Source organism: Rhinolophus ferrumequinum, chromosome 17, assembly GCF_004115265.2.
Source record: "Rhinolophus ferrumequinum isolate MPI-CBG mRhiFer1 chromosome 17, mRhiFer1_v1.p, whole genome shotgun sequence".
Lineage (NCBI taxonomy): Eukaryota > Metazoa > Chordata > Mammalia > Chiroptera > Rhinolophidae > Rhinolophus > Rhinolophus ferrumequinum.
In genome coordinates, this window is record NC_046300.1 from 36,443,861 (window position 1) to 36,471,456 (window position 27,596).

The window sequence follows — 27,596 nt, forward strand, 5'->3', positions numbered from 1 at the left end:
CAGGAGGAAGATCCCAGAGCAGTTGGAGCTAACCTCGGGAAGCAGTCATTTGTGCTGTAGAGTCTCTCCGGCGGCGCTGAGGAGGAAGGCCCAAAGCAGTCAGCCAGGGAGGAAAACGCGACGTGAACAGGGTGAGGTCTGGAGATCCTCTCACCCTCCAGCTCTCTCTCTGGGGTCAGCCTCCGCTCACTCCAGCACAGCACTTGATTGACAGGCTTGTCCGTCCAATCCCAGCGCATCGCAGACCACTCTCGCGTCAGGGATAGGAGGGAAGGGGGCGGTTGAGCCTATCAAATTAGGTCAGGAGGGGACTTCCTGCCGGCGCGGATCCGACCGCGGCCTCGCGACCAGTCGGCGCTGCAGCCCCGCCCGCCTGCCTCGCGCGCCCCGCCCCTCTGCTGAGAGCTACGCGGCGGCGGAGCGGAGGCCTCGTGCCGTAACGGCCATCGCGGCGGCCGCGGCGGCGTCCGGGTGCCCTCCTCAGGTGAGCTGGGGCCGCTGGGGCTCGGCAGAGGGAAGGAGAGACGGCTCTGCCGGCAGGCAGACGCACAGAGACCCTTTCCTTGCCCCTTGCGTTCACATAACGTGTTATTAGCTGCGTCGCTTCCTCTTCCCCGGCGAAGTTGGCCCGGGGGGCGCCGTCTGCGGGCCAGGAGCTGAGCCTGAGGGGGCGGGGAGGCCTCTCGGCTGACCTGGGCGTTTGCACTGTGGCTTGGCGCACCCTCCGGCCACTGCCCTGGGGGGCGCGGCCCCGCGTCTTCCCTGTCCGTCCCCCAAGCGCCAGGTCTGGGTGAGCCCCCTGGCTGGCGGCCCCTGCGAGGTTGGGAGGTGGAGTGTACAGCGTGCGCGCTTCTGTTTCTTTTCCTCCCAAAAAGTCATCTTGCCTGTTAAGGCGTAATGCAAGGGCAGGAAGGTATGAACGTGGTAGGGGAAGGAAGGGGCGCGCTCACCTCCAGCCCTAGAGGAGGGGAGGGAGGGACCCGTGCCCTGTGCGGAGGGTGGACATCTACAGGATGCGCCCTCGGCCCCTCCCCCACCCCAGCCGTTTCCCTGGTTCTTGGGAAATCTGGATTATTTTAATAGTTCCGTACGTGAGTTGCTTGGGCTGTGAGCTTTTGACTTGAGTTGTAATATATCCGGTAAAAAAAAAAATTACCTCGATAGGTTGGTTTTGTAACCTTTCTTACGTGTTTCCATGAAGTTAAATTTGCCAATAGGAGCTCGAGAAGCTGAATTTTGTTCAGGGTTGAGAACCATAACATTATAGACGCTCAATTATTGTCGAACTGATGAACTGGTCATCTGAAAATAATTCTGCCCGTTAGATTTGGTAAGAAACCTTACGAGTTAGGAAAGGATGAAGTTAAGGAGAATTTTTTAACTCCGTCTTGGGTGATGAGCAAAGAAGTTCAGTGTCCGGTTAAAAAGGCAAAGTGTTGCCGAGGTATTCATTTTTAAAATCTTAACTTTGGTAGATATGTGAAAACCAACTATGCAATTTATTAAGCACCTGGAAAGCACTGTACCTACAGTCTCAATTTTCAGCGAGGTCACACAGTAAATGGGGAAATAATTTAAGAAGGTTTGGTTTGTTTGGTAATTACACTATTCAGTTTTTAAAATAGGCATTCCATTCAGTTTGACAGTAACTGAAGAAATATGCATTGGTTGACTAGTAGTAGTTTTGTTTCATCTTGATCACAAATTCTGGAATTTTCTTCTTTGGGAAAATTGTGATCTATAGGAATTAGCTATAATATCTGTAAACACTATTTGCAGAGTTCAAGACTCCTCAATGGTGCTTATTTGCATATTAAATTTTAAATTGTTTATTTTTCTAAGCGTTATCTTTTAGTCCGGGTTTTACCACTGCTTTCAGGTCCATGTAAATAAAACTAGAAGCATACAGAGAATGTTTTATTAGATACTGAGTGATACTTTATGCTGCTGGATTTATTTCCTTTGGACCTTTGAGAACTTTCCTCCCAAAGCTCAAGGTACATTTGATTGTTATAAATCACTTGTCAGGAAGACTTGATTTAATAAATACAGATGTAGTCCATTTTTTAAATCATAGTTTAATAACTTTTACAATTTACTCACCTTTATAATACAGAAAATTACCAAATGTTTTCTACCTACACATGAAGACTAAATGACTATTTAGTTGATACATAAAATTGGAGGAAACTCTTGAAATCACTAAGCATTTAACAAATTCTTCATGAATACTTTGCTATGCTTGTTTTAGGAAGACAACTGACAGGGCCAAAATTCTATCTGGATGATCCTCATTTTAAACTATTTCAAAGATAGAATTTATAGTCCTTTTTTCAAAACTGATTCCATATGCTGTTTTGATGATACAAATCTTGGTTTTATCTTTGACTCCCTCAATCCACATAATGTTGGCCAGTTTTTGTCAAGCCATTTTTAAAAATTTCTTTCAGGTATCTGTTCATTTCCACTAGCTTTTAACTAGGTTTTCAATCTGCCGTTTCTTCCTACTCACTACGTCCAGCCTTCTGCCTAATCTTAAAATAATGCTTTGAACATATCACTCACTGTTAAACCAGCAATAGCTCCCAGTTACCTATATAGTTCAGAATTCCTAGCCTTCTAACAATATGCTCAAACCCTAGTTTTTCTAATGACATCTCTGTTTCTCTATAGGAGCTGTACACCCTAACCAAACCAATCGCGTTCTCATTTAGACTTTGTATTTTTCTACCTTTATATCTGTTGAGACTTTGAATGTCTATGCGTAGTCTAGGTGTTCTTTAAAAGAAATTTATCTCGCTAAAGAACCCAAGTAGCAAACGAAGTCAGATTTTGTTGAAGTTTCATTTTTGGTCCTTCATCGCAGCCTTCCAGATCTTTCTATTCTCTGTGTTTTCCTTTGAACTTATAGCCCTTATTTTATCATTGGGTTTTAATCTGATATGGGCATGTATCATAATATCATGGAACGATATTGTGGGAAAGTTGGAATCTAACCTTCCGTTTTATAGATAAGGAAAATGCAATGCATACAGAATAACTGCACTGAAATTCACACATCTTGTAATGGTGGCAGAGTTAAGACTCAATCCTTGACTTCCTATATTATTTCCTAACTCAAGTTCTGTATATTTTTAGAAATTTCCTGTGTGTCTCTTATGAAACTGTATTATTCCTCTCTTGCAATGTTGTTTTGTGTTGTTTGCTTCACATTACTTTGCGTTTTGTGTACTTGAGCTTTCTCATAAATTCAGAACTTTTTATGGGGACAGAGGAACCTTCATGACCTGCATTATTTAAATTATTGAAACAGTGATTTAAAAGTCTATGTACAGCCTTTTGTATCAACAACATTAACAAAAATATCTCTATAGTTGCTTCCTATGACCCACTAAAAAGTAAATGAATCTCTTACAAGTTTTACTGCTGGAGTTTGTTTCAGTTTCTTGATAAAGAGACTGAATCTTTGGGGGCCTTGAAAGTAGATGGAAACAATATAATGGTTTGGAGGAAACCCCTGAGGGCTTATCAGGTAACTAAATTGAATGATCTAGCTAAATGTTCTTTTTCTCTTTTTAAAGTTAGAACAGTAACAATTTTACATTTTGCTACTTTGTCATTTTGTTCATCTGTCAAGAACCAGATTATTGAGCAATCTGTTTATTGAGCAAAACGTTCTGAAAATCATTTCTATTTGGGGAGTTACAGAACTTTTTTTTATATATAATTGTTCTTCACATTTTTTTACCTCTTAACTCTAAAGTTCTGTTGATAACAGCAGCGTAGGATTGCCTTGGTATTTTCCTTACATTTATATAGCAAGAGTTGAGTGGTGTAAGACAGGTAGCACAGAAAACTATTGGGTAAAATATCTCTGGAAGAAATGCTTTACTCTTTTGGTCTGAAGCAGGCTATTTCTCTTTTAATTTTTGGTTGTTTATAATGGCGTGTTTTTATTCGTTTAAATAACCTATCTGCTAAAATAAATTGTTGAAACACTGAATCTCTTGTTCTTTATTCCTAAAATTGTACTTAAGTATTACTGAATTGGATGTAAGTATGGTATGAATGATTTTCTGCTTTTGTTCAAACAGAGCAATTGAATAAAAACAGTAGAATATGGCGTGGGGAAATCTTTTTAAAAAAATGAATGTATCTAGAAAGGGTGGGTTTTTTTGTTTGTTTCTTTTCAAAAGAATCAGCCTCCCCCAAATTTCAGTACGTGCTTCCAAATCATGTTGCGTTTAGATCAACTCAAATAATAGATACAGCAAAGAACTTAATGTGCCTGCACTTTTTAAGTATTCCAGCTATATTACAAAAATGTGTTATTAAAACAAGGCATTGGAAATTTTTCCTTGGAAATGCTTGATCACATCCAGGCACTAACATTTTTCAGTTTTAGAAACATTTAGAATACTTTATGTACAATCCCTTTCCTTCCACTTCCACCCTCCATAATTCTGCTGCTCTGGGAAATTTTTATTTATTTATTTATTTTTTATTTCCATGTCTTTATGTTCTTTAAAAGGCCTACAAGGCTTTCCATGATTTATCTTTTGCCTACTTCTAGTTTCATCTCTTGCTATTTTCCCTTTCTTTTAGGCTGCTCTTTGGGCCATGAATAGTAAAGCTGTTTTCTGGTTTGGAACCAGTGAACATGCTCTTCCTAAGGCAGATGGCTTCTTTAGGGTAATTAGTATTAAATTTGACTGCTAGTAACAGAAAGATGCCAAATAATAATTTATCTCTCACACCAGAGAAGTCCAGAGTTTGCATGGCACTCGTTTATTGTTATTTCCAGGTGGTTTTTTCCCCCCCGTTATGAGTAACTGAAAGAACTTTGTGTATAAGGCCTTAAAATTTTTCTCCTTTTGGTTAATTCCTCTCGTGGAAGCTAATTGAAAATCTCATTAATTTCTTTAAAAAGTTGCTAGAGAAAGTATTCTTAATTTTTTTTCAATTGCAAAGTGTACAAATTTCAATAGATGTACTTCAATACATTTTTACATTTGTATACATCATATACCCATCACCCAGATCAAAGTACAGAATATTACTCATGTTCTGGAAGGCTCTCACATGCTTCCTCTCAATCAGTATCTCCTATCCCAAAAAGTAATCACTGTTCTGACTTACATCACCAAGGTTGTTTTTGCCTCTTCTTGAACTTCATGTAAAGGGAACCATACAGTATATACTCTTTTGTGGATGGCTAGTTTTAACATTGTGTTTGTGAGATTCACCCGTGATGTTGGGTGCAACAATAATTTTTTTTCACTGATGGTAATACTCCATTGGGTGAATATACAATTTTTAAAAAAATTCATTAATTCATTAGTAAAAAATTCATTCATTTGATTTGTTCCGTTTTTTTTAGTTTTTTTTTTAATCTATTATGAACAAAGCTGATACAAACATTTACTTGGAATTTTTTTAGTAGATATAGACACTCATTTCTTTGGGTATATACACCTGGTAGTAGAATTGCTGTGTCCTTACTTACCAGTTTTTGAACCGGCTCAAACCAGCTTTCTGGCTGTTCCATAGTAGTTTTTTGGGATTTCTCCTTTTACCATAAAACTGGTGATTCCCTTTGTCTTTTTCCTCTGTTAAATCTACTTCCTGTAAATCATGTGGTTCTTTTTTTGGTTTGACTCCTTCTTTTGATGGAGTATATCCTACAGTAAATTCCTGTGAAAGGTTGAGATCTTGCATTAATGAAAACCTTTTTTTTGTCTTCCTACTTCCTGATTTGGTTAGGTAATGAATTGTAGGTTGAAAATCATTTCCCTTCAGAATTCTGAAGGCGTCTCTCCATTGTCTTCTAGCTTCTGATCTTTTGAGAATTCTAAAGACATTCTGATTCCTGATTCTAATGTTTTTTGCCTTTCTGGAATTTTGTATCTCTTATGTTCTGAAATTTCATGAGGATGTTACTTGGCATACATCTGTTTTTGTGTGTTTTCCTGGATATTGTGCCCTCCAAATCTGTAAAATTATGTTCATCAGTTCTGGGATCCACTGATTTATTTCATTCATGGTTATATTATTAATAGTTTTCTAGGCTGCCATAACAAAATATCACAGATTGGGTGGTTTAAACAACAGAATTTATTTTCTCACAGTTCTCAAGGCTAAATTCAAGATCAAGGTGGCCTCAGGGTTGATTTCTGTTGAGATCTTTTTCTGGTTTATAGACAGCCACCTTTCCACTGTCCTTACAAGGCCTTTCTGTCCTCTTATGAGGACATCAGTCCTTTTGGATTAGGGCCTCACCCTTATGACTTCATTTAACCTTAATTACCTCCTAAAGGCTCTTTCTCCTAATACAGTCACATTGGGGTTTAGGACTTCAACATGAATTTGGGGGGCAACACCATTCAGTCCATAACAATGGTTTCCTCTTCTCCCTTCTCTTTCTATCGCTCTGAAACCTGTTATTTGTTTGGATCTCTTAGACTAATTCTCTATTCTTTCTGCTGTTTTTCATCTCCTAATCTTTTTGCTCTATTTCTGTGGGAGGTGTCCTTTATTTCCTAAGCCTTCTGTTGAAAATTTTATTATTGCTGTCAAGATTTTGATTTCCCAAGAGCTCCTTTTCTTCTTTAAAAAAATGTTTTTATAGAGAATATTCTGTGCTTGTTTTATGGAAGCACTATCTTCTCTAATTTCTGAGGCTATAAATTACTTTTTTGAAAAACTTTTTTTTCTTTTTGCAGACTCTTCTATATTGGCCTCTAACTTTCACGTTGGAGGCTTACTTCAGGTGTCAGGAATCCTTGGGTGTTATCTTGTGACAGAAGGCCTGAATTGATGGGGACCTAAAGACTTTGAACTTCGTTGCATGGTGGTCCAAGTGAGCCCCTTTTGAGAAAACGCTGATGTCTGGGAGGTGTTTCCTCTTGTGTGAGGTTCATGAGGGGAACACTCAATCTGCTTGAGGGCTGAAGGTTTGGCCACCAGTTTTTTGTTTGTTTGTTTGTTTGTTTGTTTTTGGTGTAAGGGGCTGGATTTCTCATTTCCCCACTTTTGGTAGGGTATGCAGATCTTTAATTACAGCTGGTGACTCCTTGTTCAGAGTGGAGTAGCCACCATCAGGTAGATTTGGGAAGGAAATTTCTAAGGATGTCAGGACTTCCCAGACAACTCACCCAGTCTTCCTTACTTAACCCTTTCTTCTCTCAGATTAAGCAATAGCAGGTGCTGCTGGTTCCTGAATCTTTTGAGGATTCCAAGATATAAGTTGGGTTTTTCAACTTCTGTTAGGAGTTAGGGTTAGACTTCACCTTTCCAGAATTCACTAAGTGAGCTGGTTACCAGTTGTCCATATGTCTGTTAGCTTCCAAAATTCTGTTGCTGTTTGCTTTCCTGTAAAAACAACTGCCAAAAAACTTTTATGTATGTAATCCACTATTTTAATTGGAACCCCTGAAAAAGTACTGCCCTTAGTTAAGAATGATTTGGTTTTACATTTTTAAAGTGTTATAAACACACACACACACACACACACACACAAGGTTGGACAGTTAAGTTCACGAACTCATCCTAGAAAAAGTGCTACAGACCTCATTGCTGAATATCACTACGGTCACCTTCGAAGTACTCCCCTTGGGAAGCTATGCACCAATGCCAGCGCCTAGTCCACCCTTCAAAGCAATTTTGGAACTCTTTTTCTGGAATGGACATCAGAGCTGTCGTCGTATTACCCTTAATATCCTGAATGTTATCAAAATGTCTTCCTTTCAGTGTTTCCTTTATCTTCGGGTAAAGAAAGAAGTCACTGGGGGCCAGATCATGTGAGTTGGGAGGGTGTTCCAATACAGTTATTTGTTTACTGGCTAAAAACTCCCTCACAAACAGTGCTGCGTGAACTGGTGCATTGTCGTGATGCAAGAGCCATGAATTGTTGGTGAAAAGTTCAGGTCGTCTAACTTTTTCACGCAGCTTTTCAGCACTTCCAAATGGTAACCTTGGTTAACTGTCCAGTTGGTACAAATTCATAATGAATAATCCCTCTGATATCAAAAAAGGTTACCAACATCGTTGCAACAAGTTTGCAAACTTAATTGTCTGACTGTATGATACACACACACGTATGTAATAAATGTATATGAACGAGACCATGTGTGTGGCCCACAAAGCCTAAAATATTTACTATCTGGCCCTTTACAGAAAAAGTTTCTGTATGCTGTCTTTGTTATAAAGTTTCTGATTTCCTTTAATAAAACTGTTTCTAGCCTACTACTATTTTTACCTACACTTAAGCTTTACAATCTTGGTACTTCCTGAAGTTATTTGTTTTAATTTAGTCTAGTGCATATCATGGAAGTTATGACTAAGAATTGGTAGGATATACTCAATTATCAGGGATGTGAGATATTTTTAATGTAAAATGTGACAGGAAAAGCAAAATGTTGATGAAAGAAATCACAGAACGCCTAATATGTGTATGTGTACATTGTTCTTTGTCTTGTCATCTAAGTATGGAACATAGGTGCGTGTTCTTTGAAAAATGGGGAAAAGGGCAATTGTCATATTGAGAATGGGCCCAAGTCATACTTTAAATGAGTCATTTTCATCAGCCCTTTGTGTAGTTGGTAAATCATAACTGGCAAAATAAACTGGTTCTAGGAAAGAAGCTGTTCTAGGCAGTGATATACATATACGTGTGTGTATACACATACACACACACACACATATACACATACATATATGTGTGGTTATGTTTTTCTACCTGATAGCAGTCAGAAATAAAATAAGAGGGAGTATTAATGTGAACCACATATCAGAGTGGGAGAAACAGGAATTACATTCTTACAGGAAAATGTCTTAAAGTCCTGGCTGTGGACAAACTCAGTTATGTTTTGTCTTAATTATGTGAGTGTTTTCATCAGTTTTCTTGAATAATTAATTCCTCTAAATTGTATTTTGTCTTTAGTATTTGTCCACTTTTAATATGTATATTCCAGGTTTGTTTCTATGAATATACAAATTCATGCTCACTTTTTAAAAAATACAATCACGTGCTATGTTGTATTGTTTTCTGATTTGGCTTTTATAAACATCCTTGCATGTTAGTATATATAAATTTAAGTATTCTGGAGACAGCTTAAATTTCAGTATAGGCTTCATAACTGTTTTGGCTTAGGTCTCTAAACCTCATTTTTCTCATGTAATATGGGGCTTACACCTATTCAACGATTATTATAAAGTTTAAATGAGAATTAGTGAATCCATTTAACTTCTAAGCAGTATTTGGTGCACATAAAGAGCTTTAGAATAAATTTTTAGATATAAAATGACTGGATTCAAAGATATAGATGTTTTAAATGTTGCTGTTGCTAAACTGCTATTCAGAACAAAACATATCAATATTACATTTATCAACAAATAGTGTTCCTTAACTGTGTGTTATCATTCTAATTTTTACCAACTTGGTAGGCAAAAACTGGCAGAACTAAAAAGAGAATTAGACAAATCCATAAGCAAAATATGGTGTATTTTATCGTGCTTCTTTGATTAGCTAGTAGAACAATAAGACAAAAAAGTCAAAAGATTTGAGCAGCACAATTAGCAAGTGAGTCTAATTGGCGTAATAGAACATTTCACCCAGCACCTGCAGAATACAGATTTTTTCAAGTGCCTATGGAAATTTTCCCCATATGCTGGATCATAAAAAAGATGGAAATCTAGAGTTTGTGCTCTGACATGTTGGAATTAAGCCAGAAGTTAATTATAAAAAAATAACTAGAAAATTGTCAGCTATTTGAAAAATAAACAATATACTCCTAAGTAACCTAGTGATTAAAGAAGAAATAACAGTAAACTATTTTGAACTGAATGATGAAAATGTAACTTAAGGGATACAGGTCAGCCATGCTTAAAGGAAAGTGTGTGTGTGTGTGTGTGTGTGTGTGTGTGTGTGTGTGTATAGCCTTAAAAGGTATATGTTAGAAAGAATAAGGGCTAAAAATAATTAAAAGGACTTCTGGATAAAGATGGATGAGTGAAAAGATGCATTTACTTTGTGTGTGTGTGTGTGTGTGTGTGTGTGTGTGTGTGTGTAGCCTTAAAAGGTATATGTTAGAAAGAATAAGGGCTAAAAATAATTAAAAGGACTTCTGGATAAAGATGGATGAGTGAAAAGATGCATTTACTTTCACTCCCTTACAAAGCCTATCAAGGTAATAGTAAAGGATATTTTTTAGAGATTTGAACTACACGGTAAAGAGAATGGAAGAAACAATAAATTTTGGAATCTAGAAAGCAAACAGACTGATAGAAACTTCTTAGTAGACTTAAAAGTGTTCAATCCTAAACTGGCCATGGGAAAATGGAAAAGAATCCTCTGGCTCAGGAATTGGTAGCATCAGGCATTTTTGTCAAAGAACAGGTGAGAGTGGTGCTAAAAACAGGATTGCTTAAAACTGTTTAAGAAGCAGCTCAACCAATCATAGTAGCCAAAAAGAAGAAACAACCCAAATGTCCACCAACCAAATCATGGATAAATAAAATGCATATCCACACAGTAGAATATTATTTGGCAATAAAAAGGAATGAAGTACTGGTATATGTTATCACATGAGTGAACCTTGAAAATACTATGCTGAGCAAAATAGCCAATCAAAAAGACCACATATATGATTCTTTTTGTATGAAATGTCCAGAAAATGCAAATCTGTAGAGACAGAATAAATTAGTTGCCTAGGGCTGGAGGTGGGGGAGATTAGAGGGCAATGGGAAATGACTGATCGATCAAAGGTATGGTGTTTCTTTTTGGTACGATGAAAATGTTCTAAAATTGTGGTGATGGTTGCACAACTCTGTGAATGTACTAAGAACCATTGAATTGTATGCTTTAAATGGGTCAGTTGTATAGTATGTGAGTTGTGTCTCTGTAAGCTAAAAAAAATAAAAAGCGGCTTGAACCTCGATCTCTGTCAATTTATCTAGCTAAGTGACTGCCCCTCTTTACTGTACCAGCAGAAGACTGAAGATTTATCCTCTGCAGGAGAGAGTATCTCTGAGAGGGGTGGGCACTAGACATAACTGAAGGCCAGGTGTCCTACAGGAAAACACTTGGATTAAGTAAATGTGCTCAGTGTTGGGACCCTTATTGAGGCCTCTTCTCTTTGGGTCCCAGAATTCTGGTAATCAAGTAGGACCATAAAGGATGCTTCTCTTACTATCCCAAGAAGAAAAACTAAGTTATTCATAATTAGCTTTTAGGGCCCTACTTTTAAATACGAACAGACAATTAAGGATCCCCTGGTGCATGAGGAAAGCTTTTAATATAAGAGAGCAAAACAAATAGAAAAAAAGGAATTTGGAATAATCAGAATTAAAGAAAGAGCTCTTGAAAATTAGAGCGTAATAGCAAGAAGAAAATACTCAATAGAAGAATGGAAGTTAAAGTAGAGGAGACCTTTCATAAAGTATAGGAAAAGTTGGAAAATAGTTGAAAAAAGATAAAAGTTTAGGAGATCAACTTCCAAATAACAGAAGTGCCAGTGAGCGAGAACAGAGAAAAGACCAGAGAAGAAATATCAGTGAAATATTTTTAAAAATCCCCAGAGTTGAGGAACATCATTTTGCAGATTGAGAGCATTCTGCTTACTCAGGAAAATGGTTGAAAATAGATATGCACTTTTAATCAGGGTCTAGTCAGGAAAATGGAGACCACATCACTTATTGTAACAGAACTTCATATAAAGAATTGTTTAGCCAGATATTTTGGATTGAATTATCCCACCCCCAAAAAACGATGCATTGAAGCCCTAACTCCCTACTACCTTGGTACGTGACCTTATCTGGAAATAGAACCTTTATAGAGGTAATCAACTTAAAGCGACGTCATTAGCATGGGCCTTAATCTAATGTGACTGGTATTCTTTAAAAATGGGGAAATTTGGATACTGATGGCCACCTGCAAGCCAAGAAATGCCTGAGGCTACCAGATGCTAGGAGAGAGACCTGAAACATTCTTCCCTGAAGCCTTCAGATACGGATTTCTGTTCTAAGCCAACCCGGTGTGTGTGACTTTTCGTCCAGCGCCCGTCCAGCGCCCTCAGAAACCAATACAGTAGGTAGTTGGAGAACAGAAAAGGCAATCAGGGAACTCTCAGGTATCATAGAGACTAAGCGTAGGAAGTACAGCAGGTCCTCAAAGTAATGGAATAAAGTAATTTTGTTTAACCTTGTTTTCTTATAACTATAAGATGCCATAGGAACATAATTCTTGTTTGTATGAATTAGCTTAGGGTAAAATTGGTTTATTCATTGCACTTACAGTCGCATAACCCGTAAACTATATTAAGTATTTAATTACTAGCCTCTAGGGCTGGGAGAACAAAGAGAAGAGATGGAGATTAGAATTTAGAAGCTTGAAACGTGGCCCCGAGGAGCTGAAACTCAGACTTCTGAGGAGTTACTGCCTGTTCAGGAAGTATTTTAGAAGACTGGATGAGGCTGGTCTGGGAATGGTTGGAAAAACAAAAGCAAAAAAATTGGTGACTTAGAACCAACAGCTCCTACTGGAACCATTGCTATTGCCAGAGTGAAGGTTGTTGGTTGATGGTTGTTTGATGCGGACCTGAAAAGGAATATTATCTCCTTTATTCTTCCAGTGTCTTTCTAGTGCCCCTTATAGGCAGTCAAATAGGGAACCAGCTATTAAAGGAGAAGTGTGATTTGCAGGGTTCCAGTCTCCCAGCAGACAAAGCAGAGTAGAAAAGAGTAGGTTTGAAGTCAGGGACAATAATAACCAGTATACACAGACACTGAGGTGTGTCATTGGGAAATTTTGGGATACGTGGGGCAAAGAAGATCCTACAAACTTCCCGACGGGGCAGGTGGGCCACATTACAAAGATTCAGTATTCTCAACTGCAACCTCACAAGCTAGAAGACTGAGCAATGCTCTCAATATTGGAGGGAAAATGATTTCCAAGCTAAAATGTTTTACCCAGCCAAATTATTAAGCATTGTTATGTAGAATGTATTTTAAGACCCGTAAGGTCTCCAAACATTTCTCTTGCTTCTTCCTTTCCCAGGAAGCTATTGTGTGATTTGCTCCACCCACCAAAAGGAAGGAGTAAACTCCAATGAAAGAAGAAGAGTTACAGGAAACAGGAAATCAAATTCTAGAGAGAACAAAGGAGATCCCTAAAGTGATGGTAAAGAGGATTGCCTGACTGCAAACTGATGATCAAATAAAAGAATATTAAGTCCACGTCTGAGCAGGAGAGAAGGTGCTGAAATTAATTTTGTCAGTGAAATTAATAGAATGCTTGATAGCTATATATCTTAATTTAGGCATTTGTCAAAGAGTTTCGAGTTGAATTAGTGATGTCTTTTCTTTGCTTAGTTTTTTATATTGGAGTTTTACAGCTTCGTTACTCTCCCTTAGGTGATCTCATTCAATCCTGTGATTTTATATAGTATTGATAGGTGGGTGGTTCACAAATTTGTGTATTAGGCAAGAGCTCTGCCCAGAACTCCAGAGACATGTATTGTATCCATTATCTCTTCTGTGTAAAAATCACTCCCAAACTGAGTGGTTTAAAACAGTAACCTTGGCCAGGGGTGTGGGTTTTTTTGTTTTGGTTTTGCTCATGGATCTACGATTTGCATTTGGGCAGGACTTTGGTGGAGCTGGCGTGTTTCTGTTCCATGTGGTATCATCTAGGCTGGCTGGAGGGGTACATTTTTAAAATGGTTTACTTACATTTTTGACAAGTTGCTGTTAACAGTTGGCTGGCACTTTCTTGGCTGGCTGTGGATGGGGGCCTGCCTTGGTTCCTCTCCATGTATCTCTACCTCGGCTGCGTGGTCTTCATCATAGCATTATGGCGAGGCGCCGAGAACAAGCATCTCTAGGTGTCTCACAGAAGCACCTTTTGTGACAGCTTTGAAAGTTGCTTAGCTTCAGTTCTTCATAGTAATAAGCCTACTCAGATTCATTCACTGTCCCTCCACTAAAAGGTGGGATCTAAATCACACAGGAAGCAGCATGTAGAATGGGAGATACTGTTTCAGCCATCTTTGGAAAATACAATAGGCCACACATATCAAGCTAGTTCCTTAATATTGCCACTTGATATTTTGAACTTATGACAATAAAAATAAAGGCTTGATTCCCTTGCTCTTAAACTGCACACTCCACCCCCATTTGTCCATTCCTCAGTCTTTCCCATTTCATTAAATGGTATTGCCATCCACTCAATAGCTAAAAGCCAGGTGTCATATTTGACTCTTTTTCACCCCCCGCCCCCACTTCCAATCCATCGTCAAGTCTTGTCTCTTCTGTCTCCAAATACAGCTTGAATTCTTTTATTCTGTATCTGCATGGTCACTATACCATCAAGTCTAAGCTACCATCGTATCTTTACTTGGACTTTTTGTCTCTTAGCTGTTTTTTTTGTTTGTTTGTTTTTTTTCTTTTTGACTAGTGATTTGTAGTGTCATTTATTTTTATTTGAGATATAACTGACATATAACATTGTGTTAGTTTCAGGTGTACAACATAATGATTATATTAACTGGTGTTTTTTTCCTCCACCACTCCTCCCTCTCTATTTTTTAATTGTGGTGAAGTACACATAACATAAAATTTATCATCTTAACCATTTTTAAGTGTACAGTTCAGTACTATGTATATTCACATTGTTGTGCAGCCAATCTCCAGAGCTTTTTTATCTTGCAAGACTGAAACGTTGTACCAATTAAACAACTCCCCATTCTCCCATCTCCCTAGCCCCTGGCAACCACCATTCTACTTTGTTTTCTATGAAGTTGGTTGCTCTAGGTACCTCATGTAAGTGGAATCATATGGTGTTTGTCTTTTTGTGACTGCTTAATTTCACTTAGCATAATGTCTTCAAGGTCCATTCATATTGTCTCAAGTGTCAAAATTTCCTTTCTTTTTAAGGCTGGTAGTATTCCATTGATTATATACTTATATACCACATTTTGTTTATCCATTCATCTATTGATGGACACTTGGGTTGCTTCCACCTTATAGCTATTATGAATAATGCTGCTGTGAACATGGATGTACAAATATCTGTTCGAGTCTCTACTTTCAGGAATAGCTGGGTCATATGATAATTCTCTGTTTAGTATTTTTGAGGAGCCGCCATACTGTTTTTCATAGCTGTGGCACCATTTTACATTCCTGCCAGTAGTGCACAGAAGTTCCAGTTTCTCCACATCCTCACCAATTCTTGTTATTTCCTCCCTCTCTCTCTTTTTCTCTCTCTCTCTCTTTTATAGTAGCCATCATAATTGGTATGAGTGATGTCACTTTGTGGTTGTGATTTGGTTTTTCCTGATGAATTGTGATGCTGAGCATTCTTTCATATGCTTGTTGGCCATTTGTATATCTTTGGAGAAATGTCTATTTAAGTCCTATGTTTTTTAATTCATTTTTTATTGTTGAGACTTAAGTGGTCTTTTTATTTTACTGTTTCCTTTCTTTGTAACTTGTTCTTCACACAGCAATCCGAGGAATATTTTTTGAGATTTCTGTATTAGACATGATATGCTAGCAGCTCTAATAAGCAACAAATCTTAGTGGCTTAATACAATGGAAGTTTATATTTTTCACATCACAATCCAGTGTATATGTGATGGAGTAGGAGTGGGGACACCTCTACTCTATGCAGACACTCAGGGACACAGCCTCCTCTATTTTTTTAAAATCTTCACTATCATCACCATGTTGTTGTCTTGAAAAGGGAAGAGAATATGGAGGAAGATTTTTAGGGCCCAGGCTGGAATTGGCACATACCACTTTGCCCACATTCCATTGGTCAGAACTTGAGTCACATGATCCCACCTAACTACAGGGGTGACTGGGAAATGTAGTAAAATGGTGCTAATGAAGCAGAGGAGAACATAGATGTTAATGAGCTCTGTCATAGTGTATATTTAATTAGAACTCCCCTGCTTTAAAAAAACCCACAAAATCCTTTACTGACTTATTATGCATAGAGTAAAATCCACCTATGTCTGTTCCAACCTTACTTTGTACCACTTTCCCCATTACTATTCTCAAGCTGCGTTGGTCTAGATCATATCCCATAACATGCCAAGCTTTTCCCCTCCTACTGTGTGTTTTGTAGTTTCCTTTGCTTGGAGCACTCTACTTTAAATTTTTACATGACTGCCTCCTTTCATCTTAAAGTTTCAGCTTAAAATCCATCTCTAACTAAAATCCCTAACTAAAGTAGCCCTCCTGTTCTCTGTTCTTTGTGATAGCATTGTGTTTATATTTATCACAGTCTATAATTATTTTATTTGAGAAAATTTTTGTTTGCGTTACCTGTGTCCCCTGCTGGATATCTTTCTCACTGATTATCCCTGCAGCAACCAGCCAATGCTTAGTACACACAAGTCTTTTCAGTAAATGTGTTGTACGAATGAATGACTACTATGCAAAACAGACTAAAGTAGAGAGACTGGAATGAATGATAACCAAGAGCCCTTATCATAATTTAGGTGAAATGCTGAGGGCTTGGATTTTAGTGGTGACAGTATCAATGGAACAGAAAAAGATGAACGAGACTCATTTTAAAGGAAAACCAACACAAATTGCTGTGTGATTTAGGGAGTCGGGGTGAATGGGATGATAGTGATTTATAATTAACAGAAGTAAAGAGGTTGGATGGAAGAGTTGGCTTTCTGGAGATAATGATAAACGGATTTATACATGTTGAGTTTGGGGCGATAGCAAGACATTCAGGTAGAAATGTTGAGGAATGGTAGGTGGGATTAGAGGACACAATTGGAATTACATAATTGATATTCAACCAGCCAAAGGTGATAAGATGAAGCCATAAAAAATGGATAATCTATTGAGAGGGTATATACTGAGATGAGCAGATGACTTAGGGAGAGAACAAAGAGGAGCCAGAAGTGGAAACCAGGAGTTGGTGGAGAAGGGGGAGGAGAAACAATTTGAATACAGGGTTAAGGAAACCAGCATAGAGTTTAAAGAAAGTGATGGTTAGATTGGCTGCCTCTGGTGTAGCTAGCTATTCCTTGTGACATGCATTTGAAGGTTCTGAAATGTTACCTTCCATGAAGGTTATAAAATGGTGATATTAATATCTGCTTCATAAGGTTGCTGTGGGGATTATTAAAATGTACTAAAAGTACTCAACATACTTGCTCTGTGCACTAAATGTCCAGTAAACATTTCTGAAGTGAAATGCAATGAGATAATACCGTTAGACATCAAGGAGTCCTTAAGTGAGGCATTAAGGAGTTTGTGGAGGGAGAAAACGTTTCTGGGCTTGTAGCAATTTTTCTTTAAATGTTACAGTGAGTAAGAATTGTACTAAAAGCCTATATAGAGATAACATTTATTAATTTATTTTGTAATGTGTTTAGTAGGAATTTGCTGTTCTGAAAGTATACAGAATCATAGCAGTACAATGGCAGTTCGTCTGTTTATGCTTCTTAACCACATCCTTTCACTGAATCTTATTCCGGAAACATTTATAATGCAGGTGTCCCTTTGAAAGGCATTGTCCTTTAAAATAGTTTGAGAATAGATTCTTATTTAACATTGAAATGAAATGAGGGTGCATTTAAAATGGAAGTATAGTTTAATATGTCAAATTGTACTAATACCAATTTCTTAGACCATCTGACTTTTTTGGTAGTGGAACTTGGTTATGGATAGTATGGAACAATTCCAGTTCCTTCCTGTAGATGCCACAGGAGACTGTCTCCAGATAAACAAGTAAGAGGCCATTAACACAAGGGAAAGCAGGAGCTTTCTTGCATTCCTTCTGATTCTCATCTTTTTAAAGTTGGTTCATCTTTTTGTTTAGGGCACTTTGATGGGTTAGCTGGGTAGAGTTTGATAACTGCCCCATAGCTTGCATGATCAGTCATTTTTAACCTTAACTTGTATTATAATGGAAAAAAGTAAGTTATTGTTGCCCTTTTCATGATCAATAGCAGTCTAAGTAAGTATACTTTGGAATACAGGGTAAGGTAAAAGGCAGGTAAGTAAGGAAAGAAGTGTTTAAAAATGAAGGAGGAAGGAGAAAAAGTTGTTGAGAAATAACTGGTAAAAAGAGTCACCTAAAGTTTGTTTCCCTTTGCCTCGGATTTCAACTTGCAGTAAATTAGTAGTTGAAAATTGCTTTGTCATTTGTATATAATTGGTGACTTTAGGTTATTTGCTAACTGGAACAAACATAACTTCCTTATCATGAAATTCAGATATAACTATCATTGAATTTATATTTCCATACTTTTGGTGGTAGAATTTTTAGCATTAGGTAAATGGATAGGGCAGGGAAGGACAATTATATAGCAGGCACTGTACTAAGTATTTTACATATTATTTTGTTTAATCTTCACAACACCCCTGTACGTAGGTGTTACTGAAGCAGAGAGGTTAAGTAATTTGCTCAATGTCATACACATAATAAGTGACAGAACAAGAATTCAGCTGTAGTGTTTCTATTCTAATAGTTGTCTTTTGTTCATCCCTTTGCTTTATTTTACAATTCCATTCAGTCACTGAGTCTTGTTGGCTTAAAAAAAAACCTTTATTGAGATATAATTCACATAACATAATTCTCTCATTAAAGTGCTGCACTGAAAGTTCAGTGGCTTTTAGTATTTTAACAGTTTTGCATCTATCACCACAATTTAGAACATTTACATGACACCAAAAAGAAACCCCATTCGTTTTGGTATTCACCTTCTAATATCCTCTTCCCGCTACCCTAGGCAACTATTAATCTACTTTCTGTCACTATAGATTTGTTCATTCTGGACATTTCATGTAAATAGAATCATATAATATGTGGTCCTTTGTGACTGGCTTCTTTCACGACATAATGTTTTAAGATTCATATTATAGCATGTATCAGTACTTCATTTCTTTTTATTATTGAATAATGTTCCATTGATATACCACACTTTTTTTATTCATCAGTTGATGCACATTTGGATTGTTTCTCCCTTTTGACTATTATGAGTAATACTGCTATGAATATTCATATACCACTTTTATTGTAAAATACATATAAAATTTACCATTTTAACCATTTTAACTGTATAGTTTTTTGGCTTTAAGTACATACATACTGTTGTGTAACCATCACCATCATCTACTTCCAGAACTTCTTCATCTTCCTCAACTGAAACTCTGTGTCCGTTAAACACTAACTTCTTATTCTGCCATCCAGCCCCCTAATCCCTGGCAACCACTATTCTACTTTCAGTCTGTGCATTTGACTACCTAGGAACCTTGTATAAGTGGAATCATACAGTATTTGTCCTTTTGTGATTAGCTTATTTTACTTAGCTACTGTTTTCATGGTTTATCTATGTAGTAACGTGTCAAAATTTCCTTTCTAGGGCTGGTAATATTCCATTGATTGTATATTTCACATTTTATTTACCCATTCATCTTTTGATGGACACTTTGGTTGCTTCTATTTTCTGGCTGTTGTGAATAATACTTTTATGAATTTGTGTGTCCATTCAAGATATACGTTCAAGACCCTGTTTTCATTTCTTTTGGGTATGTACCTAGAAATAGAATTGCTGAATCATATGGTAATTTTGTTTTTAATTTTTTGAGGAACGACTAACTGCTTTCCACAGTGGCTGAACCGTTTTACATTTATTTCTACCAGCAGTGCACAAGGGTTCTACTTTCTCTGTGTCTTCACTAATACTTGTTATTTTCTGTTTTTTGATAATAGCCGTCCTAATTGAGTGTGAGGTGGTACCTCGCTGTGGTATTGATTTGCATTTTCCTAATGATAGTAACGTTGAGCATCTTGTGGTTTATGGCTCTCTGTGTATATTTGGAGAAATGTCTATTCAGGTCCTTTGCCCATTTTTTAACTGGGTTGTTTATTTATTTATTTATTTATTTATTTTTTATTGGGGAAGGGGAACAGGACTCCATTGGGGAACAGTGTGCACTTCCAGGCCTGTTCTCCAAGTCAAGTTGTTGTCCTTTCAATCTTAGTTGTGGAGGGTGCCGTTCAGCTTCAAGTTGTTGTCCTTTCAGTCTTAGTTGTGGAGGGCGCAGCTCAGTTCCAGGTCCAGTTGCCGTTGCTAGTTGCAGGGGGCACAGCCCACCATCCCTTGCGGGAGTTGAACTGGCAACCTTGTGGTTGAGAGGATGCACTCCAACCAACTGAGCCATCAGGGAGCTCAGCTGCAGCTCAGCTCAAGGTGCTGTGTTCAATCTTAGTTGCAGGGGGTGGAGTCCACCATCCCTTGTGGGACTTGAGGAATTGAACCGGCAGCCTTGTGGTTGAGAGCCCACTGGCCCATGTGGGAATCGAACCGGCAGCCTTCGGAGTTAGGAGCATGGAGCTCTAACCGCCTGAGCCACCGGGCCGGCCCGGTTGTTTATTTTTTGTTGTTGAGTTGTAAGGATTTTTATTTAATACTCATATATTCTGGCTATGAATCCCCTTTTAGATATGTGACTTGCAAATATTATCTTCCATTTTATGATCGTGTCCTTTGATGCACTAAAGAGTTTAATTTTGATGAAGTATAATCTGGTTTTTCCTTTTGTTGCCTTGCTTTTGGTGTCAGATGTAAAAAATTATTGCCAAATCCAATGCCATGAAACTTTTGCTCTGTCTTCTTCAAAGAATTTTATAGTTTCAACTCTTACACTTAGGTCTTTAGTCCATTTTGAGTTATTTTTGTATATGGTGTAATGTAAGTGTTCAACTTCATTCTATGTTTTAAATGTATATATGTTTTCATTTCTCTTGGTGTATAACTAGGAATGGAAGTCCTGGGTTATATGGTAACTATGTTTAACCTGTTGAGGAATAGCTGGACTGTTTTCCAAAGTGGCTGCACCATTTTACATTCCCACCAGCAGTGTATGAGGGTTCTAATTTTTCCATGGCTTTTTGAATCCAGGCCACATTACCTTTCTGACTGCCTTCGTCCAGCAATTTCCTTGGCGGGCCTCTGTTGATAATCCCACTACTCCGCCTTGCTGCTGTCCCCTGTCTCCAATCTATAACACTGCTGATTGTGTCATAAAGGTTTACAGGTAAAAGGAACTGTAGATAATAATGGAAGTTAAGCCATTCATTTTACAATTGATAAAACTTAAGAGAAGTTAAGAAATTTGACTCAAAGCTATAAAGTAATGGTGTCAAGACTAGATACCCTACTACGTATATAGCTTTCATTTTATTAAATCATCATTTTTCCCTTTTCTGTGTCTAAAACTCTTTGTATTAACCAGATGTCCTCCCTATTCTCTCCTCTAAAGTACAATCTAAAAGCAAAGAGTTGTATGCAGATAACTTACTTGGCAGATGATCCTGGGGAACAAGAGCAAGGAAGGGATCAAGCTGAATGAAACAAGAAAAGCCAATACAAGAATGTGTTACCGAGTTCTTCACTGCTTCTGCAGCTAGGGCTCAATCCCAGTGAGAACTTCTAAGGACCAGGCTACTTCTCAAATTGTCCACTCGTGGATGGGCAGGAGTAAACTGTATCATCTCCTATTGTTCTCCCATCAGTTGACAGTTGCCCTAGGAGGTATAAATTCTTCCTCGTTCCTCCCCCACTTTAGGGCTGCACATAAGAGCAGTCCCAGGGCAGAAAGCAAATGAGTTACAGTCAAAAGCTGTCTGGAACCATGAGCCTAAGCTTATGACTAGTGTGGTAGGCGAAATGCTGCTCTCCCAAAGATGTCCGCATCCTAGTCCCCTAAACCTGTGGATATGTTACCTTGCATGGCAGAAGGGACTTGACAAGTTTTCCTGGATTACTGCTGGGCCCAGTGTAATCACAAGAGCCTTGTAGGAGGGAGGCAGGATGTAAGTCCAAGAAAGAAGTGGCAGTGAAAGCAGCGATCATGATGATGTGGCCAGTAGCTAAGGAAATAAACAAGGAATGGCTTTTCCTCCCAGAGTCTGCTGAATGAATGTAGACTTTGATTTTAGCTCTATAAAACCTGCTTGGACCTTCTTATCTCCAGAACTTAAAGATAACAAATTTGTGGTTTTTAAAATTAATTGATTTTCCAATTACAGTTAAATTAGTGTTGTTTTAAGCCCCTAAATTCCTGGCAATTTGTTACACAGCAATATGAAACCTACAGCTAGAATCAGAGGAGAGGCCAAGAGCATGAAGTATAAGAGATTTCTGACAGAGTCTACCTCTTTCTATTGGCCTCTCCTTTGACTCTTTCTAGCTGTACTAGTTTCCTACTGCTGTGTAACAAATTACCACACACCTACTTCTTCTGGCTCTGCTTAGATCTGCTTGGACCCTGCATTGTTTCTGATCCATTATTGAATCATTGCAATCTCTTCCACAGAAATTTAAGGATTTGTGGTATAAGCTAGTGCTACCTGCTGCTGCAGCTGGTGTTGAGACAGGAATTAATATTCATCAGCTCCTTCTTTCACGAATACCCATTCTAGATTTCCTTTATGCTGGCTCAGCAGCTCAGCTGCTCTAGGTTGCTTGTGACCTCTAGACTTTCATCCTTGAGGGATTTGAGCCCTTAGTTGCCTTGCCTTTTTTGGATCATGGTTGCTGCAATTTCTTGCTTATTGTCGTACCGAGCATAGAAACACCCCGAGTTCCACACAGACTGCTCCCTACCCCCACTGGGTACAGCAAGTCCTAATGATAATGAGAGGCAGTTATCACTGTAGTATAGTTATTCATTTCTCTGCCTGCTAGTCTGTCAGCATGAGGAACCCTAAGTGACCGAGTAGTGGTTGTAGCTTTTAGGCTCAGTGGAACCCTTATTTACTGTGTCCTCTGGTGGAAGCATTACCCTCTGGATCTCTAATACAGGTGAGGTTTTGATTTATGAGGATGGGAAACCCACATTCCACAAGTGAGTTACTGGGATTGATGGTGAAAAGAATCAATCCAACTTTTACCCCTTGGTTTCTGTATTTATGCATTCTAGATACTAGGGATGTATCACTATAGCCATGGGTTCCGTGCATATACATTTGGAAGACCTACAGGGTGACTTTTTAGTTGAGTCTTTAATATGCCATTCCATTATTCTGTGAGTCTGACAGTTTCCTGGTGATGTGACCTGTGGAGGGCCTAGTGAATGTCATGGTCAAACGCTTACTATCACATGCATGTTTCGTTTTATTGAACTTCATGTTTTTCGTTTTTGTTTTGCTTTTTTATAAATCGAAGGCATGACCTTCCACCAGCAAAAGGATCATGACTTACTTTATTGCAATGTTTGCTTTATTGCAGTGGTCGGAACCCGAACCCACATTGTCTCTGAGGTGTGCCTGTATTTCTCCTTTACCGTTAAATGGGTCCTTTGCTTTATAGTGATGTTATGAAGGGTCCCATTTTGATAAAGCAAACATTGTGAAGCCACTGGATGGCAGTTGCGAGGCAGAGGTACTGTAAATGTTGAGGGAAACTTGGGGTAGGAGAAGGCAGTCTCGTTTCTAGAGTAAGTGTGAATTCTGCTTCCTCTTAGAATGCAAGATTCCCAACCCCATCTTGCCACCTGTTTAGCTCTATGTCTGATAAGCTGCTCTTTGTATTCTGCAGTGATCCTGATGTTGCTAGAGTTTTGTCTTTTTTAGTAAGGTTTTTTTTTTTTTTAATTAAATTTTTCGAAAGTAAGTTAATGATGTTTTTGATAATAAGGGGATCTGATGAACAGAAGTTTCAAATTTTAATATGGTCAACTATGTGATCCCGTTTATAAGGAATTCAAGAAAAGACAAACTATAGTGACAAGAGATGGTTGCCATGGGGTAGAGGATTGACTGTAAAGGGAATTGCACAAGGGAACTTTTTGGGGTGATGAAATGTTTTAGATCTTGATTGTGGTGCAGGTTATGCAATTTTATACAGTTGTCAAGATTCATTAAACTCTACACTTAAAATCAGTGAATTTTGTATGTGAATTATTTCACAACTGATTTTAAGGAAAGAAGAGGATTTAATGTACTCATTTGTCAACCTTTTTTATATTTATTTTTTCCTTTGTAGTTTATGATTTTGATTCTTGAGAAACTCTTCCCTTCTCTGGGATATTTTTCCCCCCCAATTTTTCATTTTATTAATTTCTACTTTTTATTTCCCATATTGTCTTGAAATGTACCTAGGATTTGTTTTAATCAGGTAGAGTAAGACACACAGAGATGGAATGACTAGATTGAAGGAAGAAGTTTTTACTTTCAGTTCCCCAGAAACAGGAGGCCTAGCATATGCCATGCCATGCCACGCAGGGCCACGTGGGGAAGCACCAGCTTGGTCAGGAGGTAGGAGAAGCAAGGGGAAAGCATGGGCTAGAGCTTTTATTGTGGTCTTTGTGGAAAGGAATGGGTGAAGAGGGCCTACCCTTGATCAGTCTTGAGCAAGTGTAGGATTGGATAGTTTGAATAATTTATAACTCTGGGTGATATGGGTGGTCTCTAATTGTGTAGTACCTGGCCCTGGGGTGATGTAGGGTAGAGGGAATATGGGCTCTGGATTGGTTGGCTTTGTATCAAAGGTGTGCTCTCAGGTAAATTGTTTGCTATCTCTAGGAATTAGAGTGGGTGCAAAGGGCTCTGGGTGCAAAGGGCCCTGCCATGTAAGAGCATCATAAATTCTAGGGAAAAAAATTATTAATACACTTATGCTTTCTTTGAGCTTATTCTGTTGTCTTTTTTCAGTTTCTTGATTGAAAATGTATTAGTTAAGCGTATTTAGTTTTGCTGTTTTGTTACAAATGCATTAAGGCTGTAATTAGAGCTGGACTCCACATTTTGATAGTGTAATACTTTTATTGTCATTTTGTTCTTATTTTATAATTACTAGTGTAATTTTCTTTTTAATTTTTTTGTTTAGGAGTCCATTTTTAAGTTTCCAAACATTTGAAAAATGCTTTATTGGTGATTTCAACATTATGTTATGGTCAGAGTGTGGTCTTAGATATGTAAGTTCTTTGTAATTTTTTCATGTCTTCATGGTTGAAGATTGATTATTGTTTTTCTTGTAGTTTATTACTTTTTGCCTTACTGTAAGAGTGAGGTATACCGAGGGTGCCAAAAAAATGTATACAAGTGGACGCTTTGGTCAGTGTTGCTCAAGCAGTAGTTTGCCGTAATCAGAAGTGTTTGGACGCTGATGGTAACCACTTTGAGCACCTCTTGTAATTGCAGAAGTCAAACGTGACTTGTATTCAACTTTTGTTATCGGTATATGTTGAGTATTACGATTTTAATGTAGTTTTCCTTTCTTAAAATGTGTATACATTTTTTTGGTACCCTCTGTATAAGGTTTTTGTATTTTTTAAGTTAATATTTTTGTTACTGTATATTGTATGTCTCCTATTAATGTTGCAGTAATATTGTTTTGTCTGATTAAAATTGCTGCATTGCCTTTTTTTGTGCATTGGTGTTTGCCAAGATATTTTTTCCTTTATTTTTACCCTTTCTGTCATATTAGCAGCATTAGTTGAATTTTGTATTTATTTTTATATCTAAACTCATAACTTTTTAAAAATGAGCTAAACTTATTTATATCTAATTTATGGTATAGCTGACTCTTGAACTTCATGGAGGTTAGGGGCTCCAACTCCTGTCACAGTTGAAAATCCGCGTATAACTTTTGATCCCTCAGAAACTTAGTTTTCTCTTGGTATTGCAGGGGGTTGGTTCCAGGACCCCATGGATACCAAAATCTGTGAATTTTTAAGTCCTGCATATAAAATGGCATACATCAGTGCATACAGTTGGCCCTTTGCGTCCGCGGACTCCAAACTGTGCATTGAGAACAGTACAGGTATTTATTGAAAAACATCCGTGTATAAGTGGGCCCACACGGTTCAAACCCATGTTGTTCACGGGTCAGTTGTATAAATAGACTTGTTTTTTTCTTGCTTTGTTCACCACACTTTCTTTACTTCTCTCTTTTTTTGTCTTTTGATAAATTGATAAGTGAATACTGCCCATAACTCAGGCTGTAAAAAAGTGGAAACGTAGAATCTTAACCATTGCCATTGTTGGCACGGGTATCATATACTTATGTGGCATCAGCCTCAGTCCCCAGGTTCTTGTGTGCATAATATGCCAGGAACTGGTGATACAGTGGTAAACAAGAGGGATATCCTTGATCAAACATCTTGTAATTTAATTTCTTCTGGAATATTGTTTCATCTTAATGATGGTATTCCTAAAAGAACTTGGAAGTAGAATTGGAAGTTTTTATCTTTCAAAAGTACTAAAAATAAACAAATTATAATAAAATAGTTTGATGATAAGATTTTCAGGAAAAAGTATGTGTTTCTTTATAATAGCAAAATTGATTGTTAATTTCTTTTAGTAATGTTTTGAAGTTTTTATATTGCAAGTCTTTTGCATCTTTGGTTAAATTTTTTCCTAAGTATTTTGTTCTTTTTGATGCTATTGTAAATGGAATAATTTTCTTCATATTCTTTTCAGATTGTTCATTGTTAGTTTTAGAATGCAACTCATTTTAGAATGCAACTCATTATTGATTTTATATCCTGCTATTTTTGCTGCATTTACACCAGTTTAACTTTGACAACAAAAATTCTCCTATACAGCTGGATTCCCACTTTCTTTCAGTTATTGATGTCACAGAAATACATCTTTAAACATTGTGTGTCCAGAAACATAGACTAATTATTTTTTTAAATGCATTAGTCTCTTACGGTAGCAAACAAATGTGGAGTTACAAACCAAAGTTAAAATGATACTAGCTTTTAGACTAATAATTGTTCTTTTTTTTTTTTTTTAAAGATTTTTTTATTGGGGAAGGGGAACAGGACTTTATTGGGGGAACAGTGTGTACTTCCAGGACTTTATTTCCAAGTCAGGTTGTTGTCCCTTCAATCTTAGTTGTGGACGGTGCTGTTCAGCTTCAAGTTGTTGTCCTTTCAGTTTTAGTTGTGGAGGCGCAGCTCAGCTCCAGGTCCAGTTGCTGTTGCTAGTTGCAGGGGGCGCAGCCCATCATCCCTTGCGGGATTCGAGGAATCGAACTGGCAACCTTGTGGTTGAGAGCCCACTGGCCCATGTGGGAATCGAACCGGCAGCCTACGGAGTTAGGAGCATGGAGCACTAACTGCCTGAGCCACCGGGCTGGCCCTAATAATTGTTTTTTAAAATTGTTTGTTAGGAAAAATCATGTAGGACACAGAAAGTGGAGTTACAAATTGAAGTTTCAGTAATATCTTTTATAATTGCTCATGTATTTACCTTTATTGAAATCTGTATTTCTTCATATGGCTCATCTATCATCCCTCTCCCCTCTTACCCTTTGGTAACCACTAAACTATTGTCTGTGTCTATGAGTTTTTGTTTTTCATTTGTTTGTCTTGTTCTTTTGTTGTTTTATATACCATATATAAACCATATCTTTTGTTGGTTTATATACCACATATCAGTGAAATCATATGGTTCTCTGCTTTTTCTGTCTGACTTATTTTGCTTAGCACCCTTTATATTTCTTTGCACCCTTTATATATCTGCCCTTTATATTTCTTAGCACCCTTTATATATCTGCCCTTGTTGGGCAGATCTAGTGGTAATGAACTTCCTCAGCTTTTATCTGGGAATGTCT

At 37.8% G+C, this 27,596-nt stretch overlaps 1 protein-coding gene across 2 annotated transcripts in view; it reads left to right on the plus strand.

Moving 5' to 3' along the window:
* The first annotated feature begins 358 nt into the window (after positions 1-358).
* The window catches only part of NCK1 (NCK adaptor protein 1), a 74,216-nt gene continuing 46,978 nt past the window's right edge, over positions 359-27,596 (plus strand). Inside the window, exons 1-2 of one of the 2 annotated variants that reach the window (XM_033131812.1) lie at positions 359-484; positions 13,055-13,252. The gene's annotated coding sequence lies outside the window, so the exon portion shown is untranslated. The remainder of the gene's footprint in view (positions 485-13,054; positions 13,253-27,596) is intronic. The other variant, XM_033131813.1, reaches the window with a different exon arrangement.